The sequence below is a fragment of the Schistocerca cancellata genome, chromosome 3, assembly GCF_023864275.1.
Source record: "Schistocerca cancellata isolate TAMUIC-IGC-003103 chromosome 3, iqSchCanc2.1, whole genome shotgun sequence".
In the NCBI taxonomy this organism is placed as follows: Eukaryota; Metazoa; Arthropoda; class Insecta; order Orthoptera; family Acrididae; genus Schistocerca; species Schistocerca cancellata.
This window is the reverse complement of record NC_064628.1, coordinates 394,322,294-394,349,149: the sequence shown is the minus strand read 5'-3', so window position 1 is coordinate 394,349,149 and position 26,856 is coordinate 394,322,294. Positions and strand designations below refer to the sequence as shown.

The 26,856-nt window shown below is 44.4% G+C and overlaps 1 long non-coding RNA gene across 1 annotated transcript in view; it reads right to left on the bottom strand.

Annotated features, from left to right (window-relative positions):
* Positions 1-26,856, bottom strand: part of LOC126175124 (uncharacterized) — a 660,542-nt gene that overhangs the window by 509,550 nt on the left and 124,136 nt on the right. The gene's annotated exons all lie outside the window — the stretch shown is intronic.

Sequence of the window (26,856 nt, the reverse complement as noted above, 5' to 3'; positions counted from 1 at the left end):
ACTTAACACACAACCATTACAAGCAGGCGTCAAAGAAAAATTACTTGGCCCAGTTCCCAGAGAGGCGCCTCCTGGCCAAAATATCAAATACAAAGACTTCATTGCACTTCCCTTCAACGTCAAGTAGCGAGCCAATAGCACAAATCTGCAAGTAATACGCAGTAGGTAGGCCCAAGGCCCATGACTCTGTCATCAGAAGTTGAATTACGGAGAACAGCGCACCGGGAATTCCGGTAAAAGCGGATGCAGAGTACACACACAGGTATAGGCACAGCAGAAGCCAGTGATATCTGCTGCCAAACGGGAGTCTGTGTGACCTGCACACAGTATTCCTGGAAAGCACCCGCTCCTGGAAAGTTCCCGGGGGTCCTCGTCCACCGGAAAGCAAATGGATAGCAGCGAAAACATCAAGGAGAGCACTACCAATGGTCGATATATCTATCTACGGAACGTCCTCTTACTTATGAACATTCCACAGGTTCCAGGTGTTTTAGCGTTTAAGTACTGCTTTTCCTTCTTTCACTGTGAAATACCCTAATGAGTAATTTTATGATGCCTATTCCGTTTTTTTAAGAATATACCATTTTATAATGCTCATGTACGTTCGACTTGCCAACATCGACAGTACACGGAATTACAAAGAAAACTGTTTCCCTATTTTAAGGTCACATACCGAGGACGCGCCCATGTAGCACCAGAACTGGGGGCAGAAGCTATGTACTCCTTATGCCAGCGATGTACTTGTACAACACTGCGATTTTATTTAATAAGACAACGCAGCTTACGTACATTACATGTACTATATGGCGATCCATGGGTATGCACCATATTTTATTTTATATTTACTTTAAAAATTATGCTTCCTGAAGTAGACCAGAAACAAGTTAAAACTGCCTGTTTTTAATTTGACTTAATATCTCAATTATATGTATAAAATGCATGTTTGACCATCAGCTGCTTTTATTTTAAACCCAAATATCGACCGGTCTCAGTCATGGACCATCTTCACGGATAAGGGTTAAAATGGTTTATGCCACCACATTACATCTATCATTACTTTAATAATGCATGGTCACACATATATGTTATACATTACTTGAGGGCTATTGATAGTTACCTTCCGAAAATGTTATTCAATTATCGTTTCTGAAGATCTGGCCGTAAGTAAATAGTTCATTAATGCGTCCGATAAAAAATAAATTAGGAGCACTTCCCATTGTAAAAAAATTTGACATTACACTTCTCGTTCGATTATGTCCCGTCATCTTCATCAGTACATCACTTAAGACCCCACTGCGTAGTTGGGACAAGTAATTAATAAAGCCTTCCTCCTCTGTTTCTGTGCGGAAATTTCACACGCCATGTTTACACGACAGCCCTGCTATAGGTATTCCAGTGACAAAAAGTGAGGCGGAAGAAGCACGCCGTCCGTCCCCTCCCCTCCCCTGCCCCTTGCCATCTTCCATCCCGCTTCACCACCACACCCCGTACCAGGAGAGGGTTCCGCAAAAACAGGTGATAAGACATAGACCAGCAGTACAGGAGGCAAGATTGGAGTTGTATGTTGGAAGCATGCAGCTGGGTGAGGATCCCCCTGGGGCGAAACAAGCGACAGCCGGTATCCGTGGTGACGACTGACCCGTAGAAATGTGATCTACGCCGTAGATCAGGGCTTAACAACTGGCCGGTTTTGAGCGCGAGTACTCGCGTATGCTCAGGCACGTGCTCGCGAGCAGGTGCAAGGTCGCGGAGTAGGGAGGGAGGGGAGGGAGGGAGGGGAAATGCGCGCGTACGTTTGAATGTGATCTCGCGTTCTTAGCAGATTTAACTAGCCATCTGAATGCTTTGAACATTTTACTACACGGTAAAGATCTGCTAATTACTCATTTCGTAGATCGAATACGAGCTTTTAAAATGAAATTGACACTTTGGGTGAGTCAGCTGGAAACAGGAAACCTAGCTCATTTTCCTAAATTATCATCCATGGAAGATGTTCACAAAGACTGAACGTTATTCACATAGTTTAGTTGATCAGCGCTTTCAAGATCTGATAGCACTAGACAGTGATTTTGATCTGTTCTCTCCATATTCAGCGAATATTTAAGAGATTCGTCCTGGGCTGCAGCAAGAAATTATTGACCTGCAGTGTGACAGAGAATACAGAGACAAATTTCAGAACAAGAAAAACATTTTGGAATTCTACAGACACTTCCCTCAGGATAGATTTCCTAGTTTGCACAAACTGGCGGCTACAATAATATCAATGTTCGGTTCCACGTATGTTTGTGAACAACTGTTCTCTGCAATGAAATGTAACAAGACGCGCCTGAGAAACGCATTGTCTGATCGAAATTTAAACTGCACGCTGCGCCTAAAATGCACAAGAACAATTACTCCGAACATAGACGCAATTGTAAAGGGCAAAAAGTACAAGATAACCGAGAATCCCACACTTCAGTGACACCTTTTATTGTGTAACAGTTCACAAATTAATGTGAATGTAGAGGCATACACTAAGCTAATAAAATTATGTGGCATGTGTACATTCTCCTTTATTTGTGTCATTTGTCGCAGTAATAATTCGTGAGTGATATCGCTGCAGGTGGCCGCGGATTTACATTGACTGGCGGCAGCTGTTGTGTGCCCCACGTGACTTTCCCCACTCTCCGCTCTGGTCCGGTAGTGGGGGTAGCGTGCTCGCGCTGCTCCGTGCTCGCGCCTTGCTGCACACAGCTTGCTCCGCGAGCACGTGTGTTGTGAAGCCCTGCCGTAGATCGAGAGTGTCTGGCCATGTCTCAAGAATTTCGCGGACCGTAAGTGTAGCTTCTGAGACACACTGGGGAGTTTTGTCAGCCGCATTTGGTATAGGTTTTATTGAAACTTGTAACGTGTGGTGCAATTGTGCGTGTGTTCTACAAGTTCAGCAAGATTACAATAAAATTAGTTATTATTAATGTAACATGAGGTTTTACTTAATCACTGCTTTTGACGGCTAATGAACGTCATTTTATTAAAGAAATGTCGATCTGGGAACGTGTAGCAAAGTTGTCTGTCAAGCAGTGTAAATGTCACTAAGTTCAAAAATGTTCAAATGTGTGTGAAATCTTATGGGACTTAACTGCTAAGGTCATCAGTCCCTAAGCTTACACACTACTTAACCTAAATTATCCGAAGCACAAACACACATATAGCCATGCCCGAGGGAGGACTAACCTCCGCCGGGACCAGCCGCAAAGTCCATGACTGCAGCGCCTGAGACCGCTCGGCTAATCACGCGCGGCCACTTAGTTCATTCACAAAAGTAATCATTTATAACCAACAAACAAGCTAAATGTGTGGTAAGTCATCTGAACTAAACAAGATTAATAATTTTTGGTAATTTCAGTGCTATTATTTAAAAGCTCTTTGCTGGTTGCAGATCGTTTATCAAAATTAACGCTGCTGTCATCTCGAGGTGGCAACACTTCTCGTTATGCAAAATGAACAGTTTTGTAACAATACCATACGTACACAACACTAGCGTATTTTTCTTGTCAAAATATTTCATAAAAGTTGTTAAGAAATTACCGGGCTTCATACATCAGTAGATAGGAATGTATATCACGTAAGATGCTGTTTGCATTAATAGAAGTTCGATGTTTTCACGATCTAACTGGAATTTATTACCTCAGAGTGGGTCCTCGGCCACTAGCACATAATTATTATTGCAATTATAACCAACAACATTTAAGTCTGTACAGAAAATTAAAACTGCCGCTGCAATATTTCACTAAGATGGTGGCTAACATAAGACAATCACTTATCAATTCTGCTTCAGGTTCTGTTTTACTCTTAATAAATACTATCTCTTAAATCTTTTCTCACTTTCACTATATGCATTAACATTTGAAAATATTTCTCAATGTTACAAGACACATTAATATTCGCCATTTACCAATAAAGTGCATTGAAGATCAATAGCGCTAATGGCTGCTCTCTTTGGTAGGTGGGCAGAAAACTCAACATTTATACAGGACGAGAATTACAATGAAATAAAACTCCAAACACAAAAGATCCATTTCAATAACACAAATTCTATTTTCAAATATCTGTTACATCAATCACATCCAATGAGTACAACAGTTCGAACAAGAAGGAATTTTCTACAGAATCATAGGTAACAAAACATTACGGTTTTCATTATCTTTTTACATGGGTATTGTCTGAGATATAATTTTTTTACAAAATACTGAATTATGTCGTTGACAACAATTATTTATTATTTTATTAACGATGAAGTGCTTCTTATCAGTTTTGCGAGAATGGGATCGAAGTTCAGTCACATTCCACATATAATGCTGTCGTGAACATTATTCTGAATAAAATATAGGTGTGGATATTGCAAACTGACACTGAACTGTGTTTTGCCAGTTCTAAGTTTTTAGCACATGGTCGCAGTACCCTAAACGTCGTCATAAATGGAAATACGTTACGCGATACAAATTAATCTATTCAATTCAGTTACGATTAGTACCCTTGTAAGTCAAATATCTACAGGTCACCACTGTAGCATACTGACAAAATTTCCGGGAATCATCAGTGACAGTAAAAGCTGGAGCCACGGTTGGGTTGGTTGGTTGGTTGGTTGGTTGAGGAAGGAGACCAGACAGCGTGGTCATCGGTCTCATCGGATTAGGGAAGGAAGTCGGCCGTGCCCTTTCAGAGGAACCATCCCGGCATTTGCCTGGAATGATTTAGGGAAATCACGGAAAACCTAAATCAGGATGGCCGGACGCGGGATTGAACCGTCGTCCTCCCGAATGCGAGTCCAGTGTCTAACCACTGCGCCACCTCGCTCGGTGCCACGGTTGGGAGTGTGTTCAGATAACATAATGGTTAAGGTGACAACACGGGGTAGGAAGGTATTTTCATTCGTTGTGATGTATTCAGTGAAGAGTTTGTTTCAGTATCTGAGATTTTGAACGACGAAACGCGAGAAACTCGTGCGCCTGCACCCTACACAGAAGACTGCGGACAGCCGCCCCGTGCCGTGAGGCGGTGGTTTTTTTTTTTAAAACAGAGCGGCGGCCAGATAAGGCTGGAGAAAGGAGGCGGAGGCGGCCGGAAAGCGGCTTTCAGCCGGGGGCGGCTAGGCGGCTAAAAACACACCGCCATCGCCTCGGTCCGCCCCAGCCCTGCCCTGGACGTCTTTTGTGCTGTCGCGTCTTTATTATCCCCGCTGGCCGGCCGGCTGCTTGCACAGCGGAGTCCACGCCGCCGGTAGCTGCAGCTGCAGCCACCCACCGCCATCCGCCACCCGCCCGCCTCATCGCTTATTTCACTCTGTACCCAGCACGGTTATGCCGCGTACCAAAAGAAATCTGCGGCTGGATTGACGATTACAAGGTAGGCAGGGCAGGTATGTCGCACGGAGAGTCATCGACAGGTGGGAAACTAACCTCACACGCTCACCACAGAAGTGTGCTGGGACTCATGTCATTCACGTTGTTTACTAACGAGTTTTGACTGTGTGAATCATTAAATTCTTCTAGATAACATTAAATATTGTGGTATGAGTGGGACAGTGTACAAATGGTTTAATTCACATTTAACTGGAACAATGCAGAAGGTTGAAATTGTAAGTACACTTAGTCTGAAAAAAAAAAAAAAATCTGCAGCGTCCTCTAACTGGGGAGGTATCAAGAATGGTGTCCCACAGGATTCAGTCTTGGGTCCTTTGTTGTTCTTAATATAGATTAATGACTTGCCACTCTATATTCATAAAGATTCAGAACTTTTTGCTGATGATAAAAGTGTAGCAGTCACACCCAACAAACAAGAATCAGCTGAGGAAATTGTAAATAACAACTTTCCGAAAATTATTAAGTGGTTCTCTGCAAATGAACTCTCACTAAATTTTGAGAAAACAAATGGTTCAAATGGCTCTGAGCACTATGGCACTTAACATCTGAGGTCATCAGTCCCCTAGAACTTAGAACTACTTAAACCTAACTAACCTAAGGACATCACACACATCCATGCCCGAGGCAGGATTCGAACCTGCGGTCGTGCGGTTCCAGACTGAAGCGCTTAGAACCGCTCGGCCACAGCGGTCGGCTTGAGAAAACACGGTTTATACAATTCCACACAGTAAATGGCATAACACTATTGATAAATACGCACTTTGAACAGAAGTCTGTTACTAAGTCAGAACATTCAAAACTTCTGGGAGTGTGCATCGATGAGAAACTGAACTGGAAGAAACACATTGCCGATTTGTTGAAACGTTTATGTTCCGCTACTTATCCTGTTAGGGTTACTGCAAATTTTGGTGATAAACGTATCAGTAAATTAGCCTACTATGCCTATTTTCATTCACTGTTTCATATGGCATCATATTTTGGGTTAATTCATCATTAAGAGAAAAAGTATTCAGGCGTGCAATCAAAATAATAGCTGGAGTCCACCCAAGATCACCTTGCAAACGTTTATTTAAGGAACTAGGGATATTTACAGTACCTGCGCAATACATACATTCACTCATCAAATTTGTTATTAATAACCCATCCCAATTCTAAAATAACAGCGAGGTGCATAGCTACAACACTAGGCGAAAGGCTCATCTTCACTATTCTGGTTTAAATCTCACTTTGGCGCAGGAAAGGGTAAATTATGCTGCCACAGAAATCTTTGGTGATTTGACAAATAACATTAAAAGTCTAACAGATAGCCAATCAACATTTAAAAACAAATTAAAAGAGTTTCTGAATAACTACTACTACTACTACTACTACTACTACTACTACTACTACTACTACTCAAGAGATGAATTTTTGAATATGAAGTAACTGTAAACAAAAAAAAAAAATAATAAAAATTGTAATGGAAACTTATGTTAAACTGTCACGTTTCAAATCATTACAAAATGTCGTATTCGTGATCTATGGAACAAGTATCAATAAAATGTACTAATGACGCGTCAGACAATATTAACACTAATTTCAGACTTTTTGCAGATGATCCAGTTATCTATAATCAAGTACACTACCCGTAAAAAGTTGTCGATCGCCCACCACAACTATGCGATTCTGGTTGAAACTGGGATATAGTTTTGAATATTCCACCATCTCGCCGTTCTCATAAAAAAACAAGTATAAACATGTAACGACTAGGCGCCTCCGTTGTGTATTTGAATCGTTGTTCGCACAGAGGAGCGCTGATGAGTTTCCACAACAACGCTGGCGTGCCTTTACGTACGACGCACAACGGTTCCGCTCGAATAGGTCTCGTTGCTTCAGCTCTCTGTCTACCAGTCAGTTCGCATTAGTTTACTGTTGTGTGCATTTAGAAGTGTGTTTGTACACCTGATAAGATCCTCATGGTATGGAAACCGGAGACTGCAACTGAAAATCGTGCTTAATTTTAACTCTACATCAGGAAGGCTATACTAGTAGGGCAGTTCCATCTGGCGAGAGACTTATCGGTCGTGGGTTTGTTTTGCAGCAGGTGAATGATCCCAACAATGCTCTTACATTGTGCAGAGGGTATGTGAGAAACTGAAGCACATGATACGGCCAAGTCAGTCATCTCACTTAAATCACAGTGAAAGCATGGTATGAACTTGCCAAGCATGTTGGAAAAGGTAGGTAATCTAATGTTGAAGATCTATGGAATGGCTCACAAACATGTCGGACCGCAATATCTGCAGTAACGCTACAAAATCTTACCTTCAGAACGTGAAGAGTTTGTGCAGCTATTCTGAGGGCAAGGAGTTGATACTTCGTAGAGGCAAAAATGTGAACCTATTGTACTGTAACTATCGACAGAAAAAATAATAATTTTGTTGGTCTATTTAGTTTGTACGATGTGTGTACATGAACGTAATTTTTTTTATCACGGGTCGTTGAAAACTTTCGATTAGCACTGTATGATCTGAAAAAAGTTGCACACACATTTTTTTGTTAGTGATAAGTTGCCAAGTACTGCACAGATTGGCAACTTCGTTAAAATGATCAGAAATTTTTAACAGTGCACTTACCATAGCGCTGGATAGTGGTATCCTATGACATTACGAGTCACAATTAAATACTTGGGTGTAACAATCTGTGGTGATATGACCACACAGCTCTGTCGTAGGTATGACAGTTGGCACACTGGTTTAGTAATAGGATACGGAGAAAATAAAGTCAGTCCACAAAGCAGGCGTTTTACAAGTCATGTGTGCATCCCGTGTTATAGTATTGCTCAACTGTGTGGGACCCTTATAGAGTGGCACAGACCGGGAGTATACAAAAAAGGCCAGAGCGAATGTTCACAGGTTTCTCTGGTACGTAGGAGAGCGTGACGGATTGCGGTATAACTCCGATGGCAGAGGCTCCAAGACGGAATCCAAATACTGAGCGAAAGCCTGTTTACAAAGTTTCATCGAACAACGTCAAGTGAAGGCAATATTACAGCCCCCTTAACGTATCGCTCCCATATGAATCGTGAAGAGAAGATTATGCACATTACAGTGCACACTTAGGCATTTAACCGGTTTATCTGACCGCGCTTCATAAGCGAATGGGATGGGAAGAAACCCGAATACCTGGTACAAAGGGAGACACCTTCTGCCATGCACTGCGCTGTAGATTGTAGAGGTAGGAAGCAGCGTATATGAAGTCACACTGAGAACACGTAGAATCGTGAAGAGCAATAAGCGACATTGACTGTGAATACTACCTGCTGCGGGGAGTAGTGTGCATATTTGTTCCTTACCAACAGCAGTTCCAAGTACATTAGCGTTAACATGGACACTTCCCTCCCCTCCAGACATGGTGTGCCTCAATTTATTTCGGCCACAGTTGGCAAAAACACCCTGAGAAACGCCATTTGCCACAGTTTCAATTTTTGTAGTTCTCCTTCCCCAGTTGCATGTAATATTACCGTATATTGATAATTTTTACTTTCTGGGCAGTCTGACTACAAATGAATGAAACACAATTTTGGTGCCATATTCGTTACGCCTTTATTCTCTGCAAGGTGCCCTCAGTGGCCTGGAATATGTACATATTTTTACTATTTAGTTTACATTTTGTGTTTCATTCAGTTGTAGTCAGACGGCCCAAAAAGTAAAAATTATCAATATACCGTAAAATTTGCTACAGTGTCCGAAACGCCGGACAATTTTACACATCGGCAATGCGGTCACATATCCAAAGGAATGTTGTTCACTGTGACAACTACTGTGGACGCCTACGCTCACAAATCATAATTAATTACTTTGATGGCCAGCTATCATGTTTTCTGACTTAAAACAGCAGATTAACTTCGAGAACGCACTCACAACTATCATTACACCTGCGGCATTCCAAACTTGAGGAATCAGGTCGCGTCCCAGAGAGACTCTGAACTCTATTAGACCAGTGCAGATAATAATTCTCTTAGGTCACTGTTTGTTTTGTGCTTGGAGGGGGAGGTGGGGGGCAGGGAGGGCCTTGTTTTCATTTAATCTCACAGAGTCGAGTATCCAGCAGGGGAACCGGAGGGGCGCTGGAACAACGCTCTGTGCCCGGTCCGCGCCGCGATATGCTTTTGATTGCGAGAGCAGGGGCTCCCTCATGCCATCTGTGCATTCATTCTGAAGTAATAGTGTTTATTATATAAACTTAGTATGACTACTCCAGAGCATGAGAAGAAATATAGTAGGGAAATTTTCAGAATTTCGACGTAAATACATCCTGCAACACAATTAAAGGATTAGTTTTTCGAAATCCCGTAATTGTCTCCTATTGTGACATAGAAGTTTAAATGTTGGCTCAAAGGTGTCTACAGCCTTCCTCTGTAACGTTGCAAAAGCATGGCACCCTGCAACGCCACTCTCGACCCGACGACTCTTCAGACAATAAGATGTTGACACATGCGGTAAAAGGCCAGAGCTCAGAAGTTCACGTGAGGTGCGAGGTGTACCAGTGAGGTCACACTGGCACCACAATTCTCCCCGACGCCATCGTGGACAAGCCAAAGGAGTGGAAGGTCGTCACACCCCTATTTAGCCACATTTCATCCCTTCTTTTGACGCCTCTGCGACGGAGATCAGAATAGCGACACCCAGCGTTCAAATCACGGGGTTTCTTCCGGGTGGCCGAGGAAAACATTTAAGACACACCGCCACTTAGTGCCGACACGGAAAGGCCTCAGGGGATGGCATAAAGATAGTCAAGGAAACCACCCCTTTCCTTGGGGGCTTTTATTCCCCCACATTTCGCGGTGGCAAACAGCAGTTTGCAGTGTGATGAGGAACGTAACGACGCTCTTGACAACCTTTGCACTGCTGACACACCCTGGAGGATCAAACTCTTCTCTAAGGACATCGCGAGCCAGCGACCCCACTGAATGCGATCCCATCCCTTTGGAGTATAGTCAAATTGCAATTTCTGCTGTTGTGTACAGGATGGTACAACACTATTTGTTTATGGTTCATCTAAATTTTTTGCTTTAAAATTTTCGAATATTGGCACTACATTTTTTGTATAGGTAAAGTTTACTACACTGGAGATTGAAGTTCTTTGCATTGCAAGTGAGTAATGTATGTAAAATACTATGTAAATTGTTTATTACATTAAATAATTTTCTGAGGACATTTTGTATTTAAAAATATTTGTGTGTATAAACTGGTCATATTAAAAGTAAATTTGACAATTGTAAGAAATGGTCACGCTAAGGAACAATCCAAGAAATAGGTGTGCTTTTGTTTGAAACGAAGTGGCTCTAGGGAGTGGACAAGGGGGCAAGGGCGAATTGGCGCGCTACCTAGAGCAAGCGCGGGAAGCAAGTCACACAGTCTGTAGTCAGCACTGACTGAGGCAATACCCATGTGGAGCAGGAGAAGCTTTGCCTGCAAATTTGCACAAAACTGCCTCGGGTGAAGACTGCAAACGGCTTACGGCATAGCTGCGAGTTGTTGGGCTACTGTATGTAAAACTGAACGACGCCAAGAAGAGAAACTGAGCCCATATTGCCGTACTGAGTGTAGTGTAGACGCCGTAATTGTTCGCCACACCCTAGCCTACAGCCACCAGGTAAGATTTTTTTTGTATTTTACTTTTGTACAGCGTGAACCAATAATTTAAACCGTGACTTATTAGTGAATAATCATTCTTGAACTTTAAAGAAACTGGTTCACCCTGTTATTTCATCCTAATCATACACCTCCACATAGGGTTCCTTCCTGGTGTTTCATTAATCCGAGTATCCTGTTTTATAAACTTATGAACTGCCAAGTTAATATAAAGAGGCACCGTTCAAAGTGTTTTTGTGTAAATAATGAGACATATGTGTGAGGGACTAAATCCTGTAGTAACGAATTTACGTCTCGCTAGTGGAAGACTGTAAACTGAATAGAGTGAATTTAAATGTAATTTTGTATTATAAAGAATTCATAAATATTTTCAACTTGAGCAGTTAAAGAAAAGTTGTCTTAGTTGTTTCACTGAAAGGCATAATGAAAGTTTTAGTTAGAGTAATAATATGTCCATGCTTTAGTACATTACAGAGAAATAAAGTCAAAATATTCTTGTTTTAAATGTTTCTTTAACTATTTCGAAGTGCTATAGTAAAAGTTGCTTACATAAAATTCAGTCAGAGTGAAGCCAAGTTACTAGAATCTGTTAAATGACTATACAGAGTTAGTTCAAAGAGTAATCGCTTTTGAAAGTAAAGTAAAGTAAAGTAAGAAAGAGGTTTTCTTGAAGTGAAATGTCAGTATAAAAAGCGTGTGGTTCAGTATCTAAGTATTTAAGTATTGAAGTTTGTTGGTTATGGAAAGTGCTTTTCTAAAGGTACACCCTGGACAAATGTTTTTAGCTTCCTTGAAGTTATTTACTGTGCTTTTTCTCTTTTAAAAACGAAATGTATAAGAGTGTAGCAGTCAAATAATTCCAGTGTCTGTACCAGGATTCTTTAGGTAGAGTAATATTCATTTGAAGAAGCAACTTCAACAGTAGCAAGAAAGTTGGTAAAATTCATACTTCTTCTTTTCCAATACTTCACTGCTGCATTGTCTGGAAAGGCGACCATTAGTACATATTTTAAACCACTAAATGAACTTGGAACTGAGTTGTCCTAGCATCAGTATAATACTATACATCCTGCGTTTCTATCTAACTGCTGGGTTAGATCTTAGGAAAAGAACTAAATAGCCTGATTTACTTATCCATTAGACACAACACACAGTCAAATCCCGTAAAAAGGGTGACTCAATGGATTATCTTTTCCTATTAGAAACTAAACTAAATTTTACAACGAGTTATATGTGACAACATAGTGACAGGGTTTTGTTATTTACGTAAAAGCGTACTATATTACAATAGTAGTCTTAGGATCATAATGAAACCACAAGGGACTGTTCACAACCATTAGACGAAATCTGAACGTGATCTAAAGAAGTAAATGGTGTTTATATCTTTTCAGTCCTCCTCGGGCGTGATCGCGGGGAATGTTGGGTGGGGGTGGTGGGTGCGAAATTGACACTTGCGTGAATAAAACAGCAACATCCTCGGTGTCACCCATGCACCTTTGCTGGGTACTTTGAAAAACGTACCTGTGGTGTCACCGCCAGACACCACACTTGCTAGGTGGTAGCCTTTAAATCGGCCACGATCCGTTAGTATACGTCGGACCCGCGTGTCGCCACTATCAGTGATTGCAGACCGAGCGCCGCCACACGGCAGGTCTAGTCTAGAGAGACTCCCTAGCACTCGCCCCAGTTGTACAGCCGACTTTGCTAGCGATGGTTCACTGTTTACATACGCTCTCATTTGCAGAGACGACAGTTTAGCATAGCCTTCAGCTACGTCATTTGCTACGACCTAGCAAGGCGCCATATTCAATTACTATGACTTCAATGTATTCTGAACAGATAATATTGTGAATCATGTACCGTCAAGATCGACGTTCATCATTAATGGATTAAAGTTAAGTATCAAACTAATTATGTCCTCTTTCTGAATTCTCATTCCTTGTCATGTTCCAGACCTCAAGTCAGTATAGTTCTTCCCTCCTCACGCCAGCCTGCGTGAGCTAAAACGCGTGCATTTCAGCCTCCACTAGTAACACAGTGTTGGCTCTTCTGCTAACACAAAAGTACCTGTGCAGAGACAATCCGTGCCTTAGACCAAAGCCCTTGCATGCAGGCAACCCCTCTGACATTCCTCCAATTCCGGATGCCTGTTACCGGGGGCTAGGGCAGCAGCAAAGCCTGCTTCAAGGCGCCTTTGGCTCCATCACGGATTGTCTCTGTGCAGGTACGTTTTCAAAGTGCTTAACAGAGCTGGCTAGGTACCAGCGAAAGTGTTGACGAACTGGGTCGTCTTAAAGGAAGTCTTTGCCGTTTTATTAACGGATGTGTCAATGTCACCCTTCCCCTCCCCTGCCCGTGCTGTGATACGCCAGACGCGAATGAGGGGGGGGGGGGGGCGAAGCGTAAGCACCCCATGCTGTTTCGGATCGTGTCCAATAATGGTTTAGAAAGGTCCCTAATGATTCCATCCTGTACACCAGAGGAAAATTTGCCCTTGCACTGCACACACAATGGGGGTTGCTGGTTCACTATGTCCTCAGAGAAGGACTGACTCGTCCGAAGGATGTCAGCAGCGTCAACGATTCTCACGGATGTCGTCCTGTTGGTCGTCGCACTGCGCAATGTGTGGGAATTGACGGCCCACGGAAAGGGGTGGTTTCACTGATGCCTTTTATCCAGCGTACTCGGGCCGATCAGACGCGGTGTGCCTGAAAAAGTTTTCCTCGGCAACCCGTAAGAAACCCGCGTGATTCTAGGTTGGGTGTCGCGGTTCTGACACCCGTCGGAGAGCCGTCAAAAGAGGTGGTGAAATGTGGGTAAAAGGCAGTGTGACAAACTTCCCATCGTGCGACACGTCCGCGGTCGCGTTAGACAGAATTCCAGTGAAATTTTGTGCCAATGCGACATCATTAAGCCACCTTACGACTCACACGAACTTGTGAGCTCTTGCAGGTTTTTCGCATGTGTCGACAACTTGCTGTTTGAAGCGTCGCCGACCCCGAGTGTGAAGTCGCAGAGCGCCACGGTTTTTGGACCATTACAGAGGAAAGTTGTAGCCACCTTTGAGCCACATTTCAAAGTTCTACGTCGCAATGGGTGAGAATTGAGAGGTTTCGAAAAAGTTATGATCCTTTAATTGTGTTGGGCAGTGAGTTTTAGGAAATATTGCATGTTATTTGACAGTTTTTATGAAGAGCACGGGGGACTGTCAACAGACTTAATTTTACAAAGAGTCTGCTTTTATCACGTTAACTTTTCCGTATTTACAGTTCGAGTAACTTTGGTAAAAACAAATGGCAGCCAAAATTTAGCAGAATCTGTGCAGAGTATTACCTCTTCGTTTTGATTTACAGTTTTGAAATTATGTTATATTGAACACAGTACAACTGAAAGAAATTGAATAGTTTTTGGCTATTTTAGCATACATACTTCCGCCACAATCCCAGATTAAATGATTCTTTGAGAGCACGCAGGCATTTCTGTCACAACTCAAAAAAATATTTTATTCGACAAGATAGTGTGATAGTTTTTAGTTGGCTTCACTCAAGTAAACAATTTGCTACCCGTGTAAAGTTATTAGAAGCCTTAGATGGCAAGGCAACGATAAGTTTTAGTGATCAGAATGGATATGGTTGCTTGCGGATAGCAAATCTGCTCCTCTGGGGCGGTAGGGAAGGAACCTTATCGCGAGTTGACACCACCTCTACCTGTCTCTGCGCGCTGCCTCTGACGCAAGCAAGGTTGTTGTGTCTTCGTTGTAAGAAGTGCGGGAGTTTAAACCATGTCGTACCACTGATTGAAGGAGTGTGAATGTCCGATAATTGTTTTCGGTACTGCCGTCCGTGTGGAATTCCAGGCGGCAAGTGGCTGCATTTCACTTGTGGAGGACCGCCTTGGGTTGGTTATGCAGTTAGTTGAGCTGTGCTGTATGGGGAGCAATAACGACTGGCATTTGCGGACGCAATTTACCAGGAAACTTCTTCGATAAACTCAACCATGTGGTGTACTTGTCCACAGCAGTGGACAGCTGTTAATGTCGCTTCTTTGGAGTTTTCAGTCAGCCGTGAGGCTGCAAACGCACGCAGCTCACTCCAGTGGACACTCGCTACTTGGTACTGTGCCCTGAGAGCATTTGTAGCCTCAGGAATGATCGAAAACGTTAAACACGTGACATTAACAGCAGCAGAAATGTGCAGCATAGGGTCAAAATATGGCATTGTGATTTGTGAAAAGGTACTCCTCGGTGGTAAATTTAATATTATTTCAAAGCGAAAGCAGTTGTAAAATTGGACACCGCGAATGCGAATGAATCGGGAGAGAATTCAATGAGTTAGTATGCGAGTCACGGCTGCAAAATACGAACACGAATTCCTTACAGATGAATGGAAAAACTGGTAGAAGCCGACCTCGGGGAAGATCAGTTTGGATTCCGTAGAAATGTTGGAACAGCTGAGGCAATACTGACCCTACGACTTATCTTAGAAAATAGATTAAGGAAAGGCAAACCTACGTTTCTAGCATTTGTAGACTTAAAGAAAGCTTTTGACAATGTTGACTGGAATACTCTCTTTCAAATTCTAAAGGTGGCAGGGGTAAAATACAGGGAGCGAAAGGCTATTTACAATTTGTACAGAAACCAGATGGCAGTTATAAGAGTCGAGGGACATGAAAGGGAAGCAGTGGTTGGGAAGGGACTGAGGCAGGGTTGTAGCCACTGCCCGATGTTATTTAATCTGTATATTGAGCAAGTAGTAAAGTAAACAAAAGAAAACTTGGGAGTAGAAATTAAAATCCATGGAGAAGAAATAAAAACACTGTAATTCTGTCAGAGACAGCACAGGACCTGGAAGAGCAGCTGAACGAAATGGACAGTGTCTTGAAAGAAGGATATAAGATGAACATCAACAAAAGCAAAACGAGAATAATGGAATGTAGTCGAATTAAATCAGGTGATGCTGAGGGTAGTAGATCAGGAAATGAGACGCTTAAAGTAGTAAATTAGTTTTGCTATTTGGGGAGCAAAATAACTGAGGATGGTCGGAGTAGAGCAGATATAAAATGAAGACTGGCAATTGCAAGGAAAGCGTTTCTGAAGAAGAGAAATTTGTTAACATCGAGGATAGATTTAAGTGTCAAGAAGTCATTTATGAAAGTATTTGTATGGAGTGTAGCCATGTATGGAAGTGAAACACGGGCGATTAATAGTTTAGACAAGAAGAGAATAGAAGCTTTCGAAATTATGTGCTACAGAAGAATGCTGAAGATTAGATGGGTAGATCACATAACTAATGAGGAGGTATTGAACAGCATTGGGGAGAAGAGAAATTTGTGGCACAACTTGACTAGAAGAAGGGATCGGTTGGTAGGACATGTTCTGAGGCATCAGGGGATCACCAGTTTAGTATTGGAGGGCTGCGTGGAGGGTAAAAATCGCAGAGGGAGACCAAGAGATGAATACACTAAACAAATTCAGAAGGATGTAGGTTGCAGTAGGTACTGGGAGATTAAGAAGCTTGCACAGGATGGAGTAGCATGGAGAGCTGCATCAAACCAGTCTCTGCACTTAAGACCACAACAACAACAGTAAGCAAGTGTACTGGAACACACTGTAGGAAGGCCTTTATCCGTACTTAAAAGAACTTACATTACAGAGCTGTTGCGAGGAATAAGTTTCAGTTTTGAGGAAATACATCGGAAGGAAGAGTACAGTAGGAGGTAGGACGGGGAGCTGTTTTGAGAAGTGCCGCCACTGTGCAGTCGTGGCCTGACTGCAGCGATCTGTCAAGTTACAGAGACAAGAGAACTGCGAACTTTGCTAGGCCGGCGGCCTGAACAAAAAGCTGTTCCGCATTATCGTGTGCACCCCTCCGCCTGCTGTGTGTATTAGCGTGCCCGGTGTGGAGGGCGCGATGGCGGTGCAGTTTTGGCCGCGGCTGTACCGCGCGCAGCGGCGGGGCGGGGGTCCGGGTCTGGGTCTGGGTGCGCAGCCGGCAGCGAGCGGCAGGGTCCCGGCCGCGGCCAGAATCGATAGCGGCACGTTACGCCCCGCGCCCACTTGGGCCACGGCAGCGCACGGCGCAGCACGCGGCGCTGCCAGCGGGTGTGCGTTACGCAGGTCAGGGGCGGACGCTAAGCTGCCTTCTGGTAGGCGAGCTCCGTTATGTCGAGCCGGCACGGCGGCCTGCACGGTGCGCTACATAGCTGTCAGAAGTGCGGACCCACTCCATTGTCAGCTGTTCCTAGCCACCGCCGGACCAGACCGATACAGGTCGCTAACGATGACGTAGTTTCTGAAGTGCTCCTAAATGCTGCAGTCAAACGAAAAGTACACTACTGGCCATTAAAAATGCTACACCAATAAGAAATGCAGATGATAAACGGGTATTCATTGGACAAATATATTATACTAGAACTGACATGTGATTACATTTTCAGGCAATTTGGGTGCTCAGATCCTGAGAAATCAGTGCCCAGAACAACCACCTCTGGCCTCAATACACCTGGGCATTGAGTCAAACAGAGCTTGGATGGCGTGTACAGGGACAGTTGCCTATGCTGCTTCAACACGATACCACAGTTCAACAAGAGTAGTGACTGGCGTATTGTGACGAGCCAGTTGCTCGGCCACCATTGACCAGACGTTTTCAATTGGTGAGAGATCTGGAGAATGTGCTGGCCAGGACAGCAGTCGAACATTTTCTGTATCCAGAAACGCCCGTACAGGACCTGCAACATGCGGTCGTGCGTTATCCTGCTGAAATGTAGGGTTTCGCAGGGATCGAATGAAGGGTAGAGCCACGGGTCGTAACACATCTGAAATGTAACGTTCACTGTTCAAAGTGCCATCAACGCGAACAAGAGGTGACCGAGACATGTAACCAACGGCACGCCATACCATCACGCCGGGTGATACGCCAGTACGGTGATGACGAATACACGCTTCAATTGTGCGTTCACCGCGATGTCGCCAAACACGGATGCGACTATCATGATGCTGTAAATAGAACATGGGTTCATCCGAAAAAATGACGTTTTGCCATTCGTGCACCCAGGTTCGTCGTCGAGTACACCATCGCAGGCGCTCTTGTATGTGATGCAGCGTCAAGCGTAACCGCAGCCATGGTCTCCGAGCTGATAGTCCATGCTGCTGCAAACGTCGTCGAACTGTTCGTGCAGTTGCTTGTTGTCTTGTAAACGTCCCCATCTGTTGACTCAGGGATCGAGACGTGACAGCACGATCCGTTACAGCCATCTCGAGTGCTAGTGATACGAGGCCGTTGGGATCCAGCACGGCGTTGCTTATTACCCTCCTGAACCCACCGATGCCATATTCTGCTAACAGTCATTGGATCTCGATCAACGAGAGCAGCAATGTCGCGACACGATAAACCGCAATCGCGATAGGCTACAATCCGACCTTTATCAAAGTTGGAAAAGTGATGCTCTACGCATTTCTCCTCCTTACACGAGGCTTCACAACAACGTTTCACCAGGCAACGCCGGCTAACTGCTGTTTGTGTATGAGAAATTGATTGGAAACTTCTTTTCTATATCCATGGTAAAGTGAATTTTGCTGTGCTGCTGACTGAGATGTTGGTGTACTAGTGCATGCAGGTGAGACTGGGCGTCCTATAAGCATAAGGTTATTTGAACACGAGAGGTATCCGCCTCAAACATTACAACAAATCAGCGGTGGCGGAACACCAGGAACAGTGCAGGATGGAGATCGGATTTCGAGAGGCCCGCGTACTGGCGAAACAGCCGTTTAGCTTGAGAAGGAAGATCAGAGAGGCGATAGCAATGGTCAAGCGACCCGACAACATTAATAGAGAAGACGGGTACCGACTTCCAGCGTCTTGGCTGCCGGCAGTGACAGCTCTCGCAAAGCAACAGGCGCGCGATAGGACAAAAATTCAAATGGCTACACAGAATGCTGGCGCTGCCGAGTCGACACTAGGCAGTCAGTGAACAGCGCTACGCTGCAGTCGCCGCTCAGTTTCCTACTCGCCGATTTCCACCAATGGCAAGCAATAAAGGAAACTCCAATGGAAAACGCCTCTTTCCGTCAATGACAACACGCAATGCAGAGACCAATAAAAGAACACCTAACACTCTTCCTCCTCACCCTCATATCCAATGACAGCATTCCTCTGTAGTATATAAGTAATCAGATTAGCGCCCATTCAGCAGTTAGCAATACACCCTGTGGAAGGCGCCTTGCAATAGTCGCCGAAAGGTCGGAATTTTATAGTTGACAATGCGGTCCCAAACCCAGAAGAAATTTATTGAAAATTTAAGCTAATATAGCTGAAAACCAATCTGACTTCCTAGGAGGCATAGTTACAACAGAAGCTACCCCATACTTTCGCAATGTAACTGAAGAAAGCTTTAGGGTGAACGTAAAAATTTACATAGCTGAGATCTCAGGAAAGCACTGCACACCGTCGACTGGAACAAACTACTGGTAACGCTAAAAAGTGTTAAACTAGGAGTCCAGAGACAGAAGAAAAAAGAACTATACAAACAAGAAACAGCCACAGTAAACGTAAGCTAGAATTCTTAAACGCGTTAGACAAGGTAACATCTGTCCCCATTCTTATTCAACATGTTCACAGAAGGTACATAAAAGAGTGCAAAGAAAACTGAACACGTATGAGAATAAATTGAGAAAAAATACAGATGCTTACGTCTAGTGAGGTAAGTGTATAGTACTAAGTGATAAATGCAAAATGGAAATTATCACAAATAACACAGAAATAACTGTGTGCTCAGAAGAAAAATGGAAATGAAGTCCCATGCTTCTTTACAGAGCGTAGGGGAACGATGCCTTACTAGGCAAGGTCCTAATGGAGGTGGTTGCCTTCCTCCGACCGTAATGAGGATGAATGATGATGATGATGAAGACGACACAACAACACCCAGTCATCTCGAGGCAGGAAAAATCCCTGACCCCGCCGGGAATCGAACCCGGGACCCCGTGCTCGGGAAGCGAGAACGCTACAGCGAGACCACGAGGGCAGACGTGCTCAGAAGAAGTTAACATTAAAATTAGAAATATAAAATAAACGAGCGATCACAATTATTTAGGAAATAAGAGAATTTCAGGCATAAAAAAAGCTAACAAGATATATAAAAAAGTAAAATACTAAAATCAATGTTCATGAATTAAAGAAATATATTTGTTTCAAAGAACACACGTTGAGATCAAGAAGAAGGTGGCTAGAGTTGCATTTCGAGCACGGCACTGTATGGCTCTGAAACATGGTCGATAGGCAAAAGTCAAATGAAATCTCTCTACGCATATCAGGTAAGCTGCTATGGATTTGTCAAATACAAAACCACTGTCGTGAATGTCCTGCTAAGAACTGGCGTAAAAAGATCATTCAGGAAGACAATAGAGCGAAGAAAGCACGAGTGGACTGGCCACGTAATGCGACACTGCCATTTCCTCGTAAATTTCCAACAAGGAATATCACAAGGAAAGGTATCCCGTAGAAGAAAACACTGGCATTTTTGAAAACCAGCTATACATAGTGCAGGCGTCTCGAACTACACAGAAAGGAAGACGTTAGCTTCTAATAGATGCAGATGGAGAGCTAGCAACCAATCTAAGGACTGCTGATGAAGAAGATGGTTATTTTATTTCTTTTATCTCTACATATCTGAAGATGGTTCAGAGGAAGCGAAACCTAACGTAGCGTTATAAATACGTACAGACTTCGGAAAGTAAGTTACATATGTCGTCCCACAGCGGTGCAGTTGACAGATGCATCACAGTGTGGGAGTGAAATGGCGCGGCTGCAGGAAACATTCTCCATTGTCTAATTACGCCGGACAGAACGATGGTTGTCTAAACTGCACACACGTTCACCGTGAAATTCAGGCTGTGTATGTTGCGTCCAGCCGTAGTGAAACCGTGCTCGTACCAGGTATAGAAGTATGACACCGGAATTTGGCTGCAAAAATTACATGTCTGTTGTTTCAAACTGATAAACAATATTTCATTCAAAATAATTTCCCGTGCCATTTATACATTTCTCCCACCTCCCCGGCAGGCTGCGAAAGCCACGCAAAAAAAAAGTTGTTCTTTTGAAGCGAACCAGTCAGCAAGTCATTTTCGTTCATTTTCATACGAATTGAAGCGTTGTTCAGCGAGAGCGTATCCCAGTAATGCAAATACACGATAACCGGACGGAGCCAAGTCTGGAGAATAAGCCGCATGCCGTAGTATTTCCCAACTGAACGCCTCGATCGTTCCCTTGACCCGTTTTGCTGTGTGTGATGGGGTGTTATCATGGAGCAACGTGACTTTGCGTTTGCCTTTTTCCATATTACGGTTGCTTTCACGTATTTCTCGATTTACGTCGATCAACTGCTCTTGGTAGCGATCACTCTTAACTGTTTCACCAGGTTTTAGCTGCTGACAATGGATGACACCCTTCTGATCCCACCAAACACAGAGCATTGTCTTCTTTCCATAGCGATTTGGTCTTTCAGTGGATGTCGCTGTTTTGTGTGAATTCACCCGTAATTTACAACGCTTAGAATTCTTAGAATATATCCATTTTTCATCACCTGTCACTATTCGACGAAGAAACGACTTTCTGTTGTATCTGGCGAGCAGTATTTCTCAAGTGGTCTTTCGATTTGCTTGCTGTCTTTCACTCAGTTCATGCGGAACCCATTTTCCCCACTTTCTGCATCTTCGCCATAGCTTTCAATCGAAGAGAAACGCTTTCTGCGTCGCATTCAGTTGTTCCGCGAGTTCCTGTTGAGTTTGAGTATCACCTTCATCCAATAAGACCTGTAATTCGTTGTCTTCGAACTTTTTCGGTGGTTTCCCGCGCTCGTCGTTTCTCACGCCAGAGTCACCACTTTTGAATTCTTTAAACCACTCCAAACACTGTATTTTCTCAACAGCAAGTTCGCCGAAAACTTCGACAAGCATGGGATGCAGTTTTCTTCAAATGATAATACGAAACCAATGTAGTTCGTAGGCACAAGACTCGACATGTTTACGGGTTTGAAACGGATATATATGTATGGAACTTGGCTTACTGTGTGTGGACATTCGTCGTCAGCCGTTACAGGAAGCAGATGGCACTGCAGACGCGGTCACACGGACCGCTCGCACCATCTATAAAGAAATTCCTGTTTCGTTCTTCTATACCTGGTACTTGATGAAAACCGCAGAGACAATGGTCACGCTTATTGGAAAGTAACGTCATCGACGTCTATCATCACAGACGACAGTGTCCAGGCAGTCGAGCAACTGATTTCCAACAAAAGTAGACTGATTATCGCGGACACTGCACTAGCTAGTGTCGATTCCATCGTCTGAAATCGTCTGCAGTATCCGGAATTCTTCTTGCGCTGTCTTCTGCGATCACTGTCCCCTGCAGGCAAACGCTCATGATTTATGGCTTCCCTGGACTTTCTTGAGCGATACTCCGTGTAAGGCAATGATTTCCTCGTTACTCCGCGAAATGCAACTATTTCCGATGTCGCGTCATTACGCGCGATGGATCCAGCATTTCATACCTGCAACGAAGACAGCGTTCACATGCCGCCGTCGGATTGATTTGACGCAGTCCCACGCTGCCGTTCAGTGAAAAAATAAAATAAAACAGAAATAAAAAATACGAACTTGCCGCTTGCCGGACCAAATTTCCGACTGGATTCAATACTTCTCTGCAGACAGAACTCAACACGGCACCGTTAACGGAACAAATTCGACAGATATAAAGGTAATTTTCGAAGTAGCCCAAGTGTGATAGGTCCGTTACGTTTTCCAATATAAACACTGAAGTGCAAAAGGAACTGGTACACTTGTCTAATATCGTGTAGGGGCCCAGCGAGCACCCAGAAGTGCCGCAAAACGACATGGGATGGACTTTACTATTGTCTGAAGTACTGCTGGAGGGAACTGACGCCATGAATCCTGCAGGGCTGTCCATAAATCTGTAAGAGTAAGTACGAGGCGCTGGAGATCTCTTCTGAGCAGCACGTTGCATCCCAGATATGCTCGTTAATGGAGATTTTGGTGGCCAGCGGAAATGTTTAAACTCAGAAGAGTGTTCCTGGAGCCACTCTGGAAGTGTGGTGTGTTGCATTGTCCTGCTGGAATTGAGCGCGTCCGACGGAATGCACAATGGGCATGAATGGATGCAGGTCATCAGACGGAATGCTTACGTGCATGTCACCTGTCAGAGATGTATCTAGACGTACCAGCGGTCCCATATCAAGCCAACTGCACAAGCACCACACCGTTACTGAGTCTCCACCAGCATGAACAGTCTCCTGTTGATATGAAGGGTCTATGGGTTCATGAGGTTGTCTCCATACACGTACACGTCCATCCTCCCGATACAATTTGGAAGGCGACTCGTCCAACCAGGCAACATGTTTCCAGTCATCAACAGTCTGATGTCGGTGTTGACTGCGAGGAGTATAGCTTTGTGTCATGCAGTCATCAAGGGTACGCGAGTCGGCCTTCGGATCTGAAAGCCCATATCGATGATGTTTCGTTGAATGGTCCACACGCTGACACTTGTTGATCGCCCAGCACTGAAATTTGCTGCAACTTGCGGAAGGGTTGCACTTCTGTCACGTTGAAGGATTCTCTTCAGTCGTAGTTGGTTCCGTTCTTGCAGGATCTTTTTCCGCCTGCAGCGATGTCAGAAATTTGATTTTTTAATGGATATTCACGATACACTCGTGAAATGGTCGTACGGGAAAATCCCCACTTCATTGCTACCTCGGATATGCTGTGTCCCATTGTTAGTGCGTCGACTATAACACCACTTTCAAACTAACTTCAATCTTGATAACTTGCCATTGTAGCAGCAGTAACCGATCCAGCAACTGCGCCAGACACTTGTTGTCTTATATAGGCGTTGGCAACCGTAGCGCCATATTCTACCTTTTTATGTATATCTGTATTTGAATACGCATGCCTATACCAGTTTCTCTGGCGCTTCAGTGTATAATGGTTCAAATGTGCTCTTACCCACCTACCTACCTGTCTAGCCGCTCCACGGCTGCACGCTTTACTGGCGCGGCGCCGGAATCTGCAGCGACCGACACGGTACACGCTCCGCGCTACCAGCTGTCCTTTGAAGCGGTTCACCGCTCTTCTCACACACGCCGCCGGGCAACAACTGTTCACTCGGCGGGAAAACGCGCGGACCTTTTTGACGGTAAAACGCCTGCAGTTTCGGGAAGCGTACGGAGCTCCGCAGAAGAGGCGGCATTTGGCGAAAATGGCTAACGGTTTGCGGCTACAGCTGCAGTGCGCAAGCCACTGCGCGAATTTTTCCCCGAGGTGGTCGGGATAAATGATGTTTTCAACTCTCACAGAATGCTGTGTTTTACTAAACGCGGTCGTATTGGAGCTGCCATGTCTCCATCCTCTGAAAGGGAAGGAAGGTTGGGATTTAACGTCCCGTCGATGATGAGGTCATAGGCATTTAGCACAACCTCTGATCGGGGAAGGAATGCGACGCGCGCACCGAGAACACTTGGTACAAAACTACAGCCATGAGCTAAAACACTGCGACCACACGGTTAATAGCGCGTTGGTCCAGCTTTGTAACGCAATGAAAGTACCATTCTGCGTGGAAAGGATAGGCAAAGTCCCTGTCAGCTTTCTGGAGGCATGTAGCACCAGATGTAAACGCACAATTAACGCAATTGCCGTAAATTACGGATCAGTGGTTTGTTGGCGCAGAAGGGGCGCCAGATAGCGTTCGAGATGTGTTCTGTCGGTTTGAGATCAGATGAATTTGCTGGTCAAGACATCAACGTCAGTTTAGCATTATCCTCCTTGTAACACGCCTGGGGGTACAAATGGTGGGTGAGTCCCTTAAACTGGTTTCTCGTCTCGACCGTGCGCCCTGTTCACATCAAGTACCCGATACTCCCGCGGCGGTTGTATTGTTATGCTCCACACTGCTTCTGGCTTGCCTGAAATAATGTATCTAAATATGCAAGCGGATTTAGGGGAGCCACTCAGCATCAAACACAGCACTGTCCTACATCTGCTATGAACAACTATATTCTGAGACGATAAGAAAAATAGCAGGTTGCACTGTTTACACTGTAAGTCTTAAGTTTTGATGCCAACTTGTAGATGATCATCTGTTCACAATATCACTTGGAAGAGCGTACGCGTAACCGACACGACTGGGGTGATTGATGATGCGGAAGCCGAATGATCGAACGAAAGTTCTTACGGTCGTCACGCATACACAGATATCTGGTACAATCCTGCTTGACACTAGTAATAATATAGCACTGTTCATACAATTGAATTTTCAATTCTCAGTTCTCACTAGTACAAGCGTGCGCGTAACCCTCGCGGCGCGGTTGATTGTTGTTGATGCGGAAACACGATAACCGAACCGACGTTCTCACGCTCGCTGCAAGACACTGGCACTCGAATGCTCTCTTTTGTGGTAAACTATATTGCTGATTGACATTACTCATTCTGGGAGGCCGAACACGGCGCGGATGATTGATGCTGTACGGTACGACACACAACGAGCACATACACAAAATACGTTATCGGCGGCACAGCTCATATTTAATTACTTCTTTACGCACTTTTCTCTGAATCCACTTCCATGTCTTATTACTTCACTGTAATAGCACTTGTAGCAACACTCAAACTTCCATAACAATGCCTTTCACATGTAGAGCTACCCACAACACAACATAACAGCCCCAAGTCCCGTACTCGACTCTACAAACGCAGCTGCCCGCAAGGATACTCTGCAACCAAGCCAGCGATATGACAATATGCTTACATCCTCAAACCAATGCAGCACATCCTGGCCTTGTGACACTGACAGTATTTCTGCTCGAAGACGTTATCGGCCTTTGGGAAAAAACATCAACCGTGAAGAGATGCAGGTTATGTGCACTAACGTTCACCTAGTCCACAGCTGTCAGGCTGTCTTCGATTACTGCCACAGGTCCCACAGAAGCCTCTATGTCTACACTGAGGACAGCAAAGAAGACTGTGCTGGCGTAAGCTGTCGCCAACACACCAGTCGGCAAAGATGAAGCGCGAAGATCTATTAGTAGGTGCTGCATTAAGGCCGCGTACCATGAGAGAGGCCAGAGACACACCGACTAGCAACAAGCCGCCAACGCCCACTCGACAGCACGTATTTAGGCCGCCGCCGCTGACCGGAGGGCCTCGTTGGCTCAGTCTTCCAGTTCGGCAGCTGGCAGTTTCATCACAGAGTGGGCTCAGTTCGCATCACAGGCTACGACAGTACACAGTGACGAGTTTAGTACCTTTAGCGGGACTAGCAGGAGACTAATGTTTGTAATAGCAAGGCTATCGATATTATCTGCAAGAGGACTATTACTGATGAGCCTGTACAACAACACATGGACTCTATTCAAGTTAAGTAAATGGTCATGTAAATTAAAAATCGTGTAATCCTCTCTATCGCTCCCTTGCGGTACAAGTCTCTACAGAGGCGACGAGGATACTAAAAAGACAAAATCCTGAGAAGGGCAGTCTACGTGAATCAACTAGAGAACATTACGCTTTGGTTGTGTTTTTGAGAACTGAGGAGGCACAATAGGTCACAATCCTACTAATGTTTCACAGTAACCAGGCAGTGACAGGGCAAGTCTTGATGAAGTCCCGTCTACCTGTCCCACGGAAGCCCGGATGACTGTCACGCACAAGATAGCACTGTCGACACCGGGCTGTGTCTGTGGCGCAGTGCGGTGCGTGTTTCGAGGAGACATTCGTCTGGATAACGGCGTATCCAGACACTACCACAAATCTGGTGCATTAA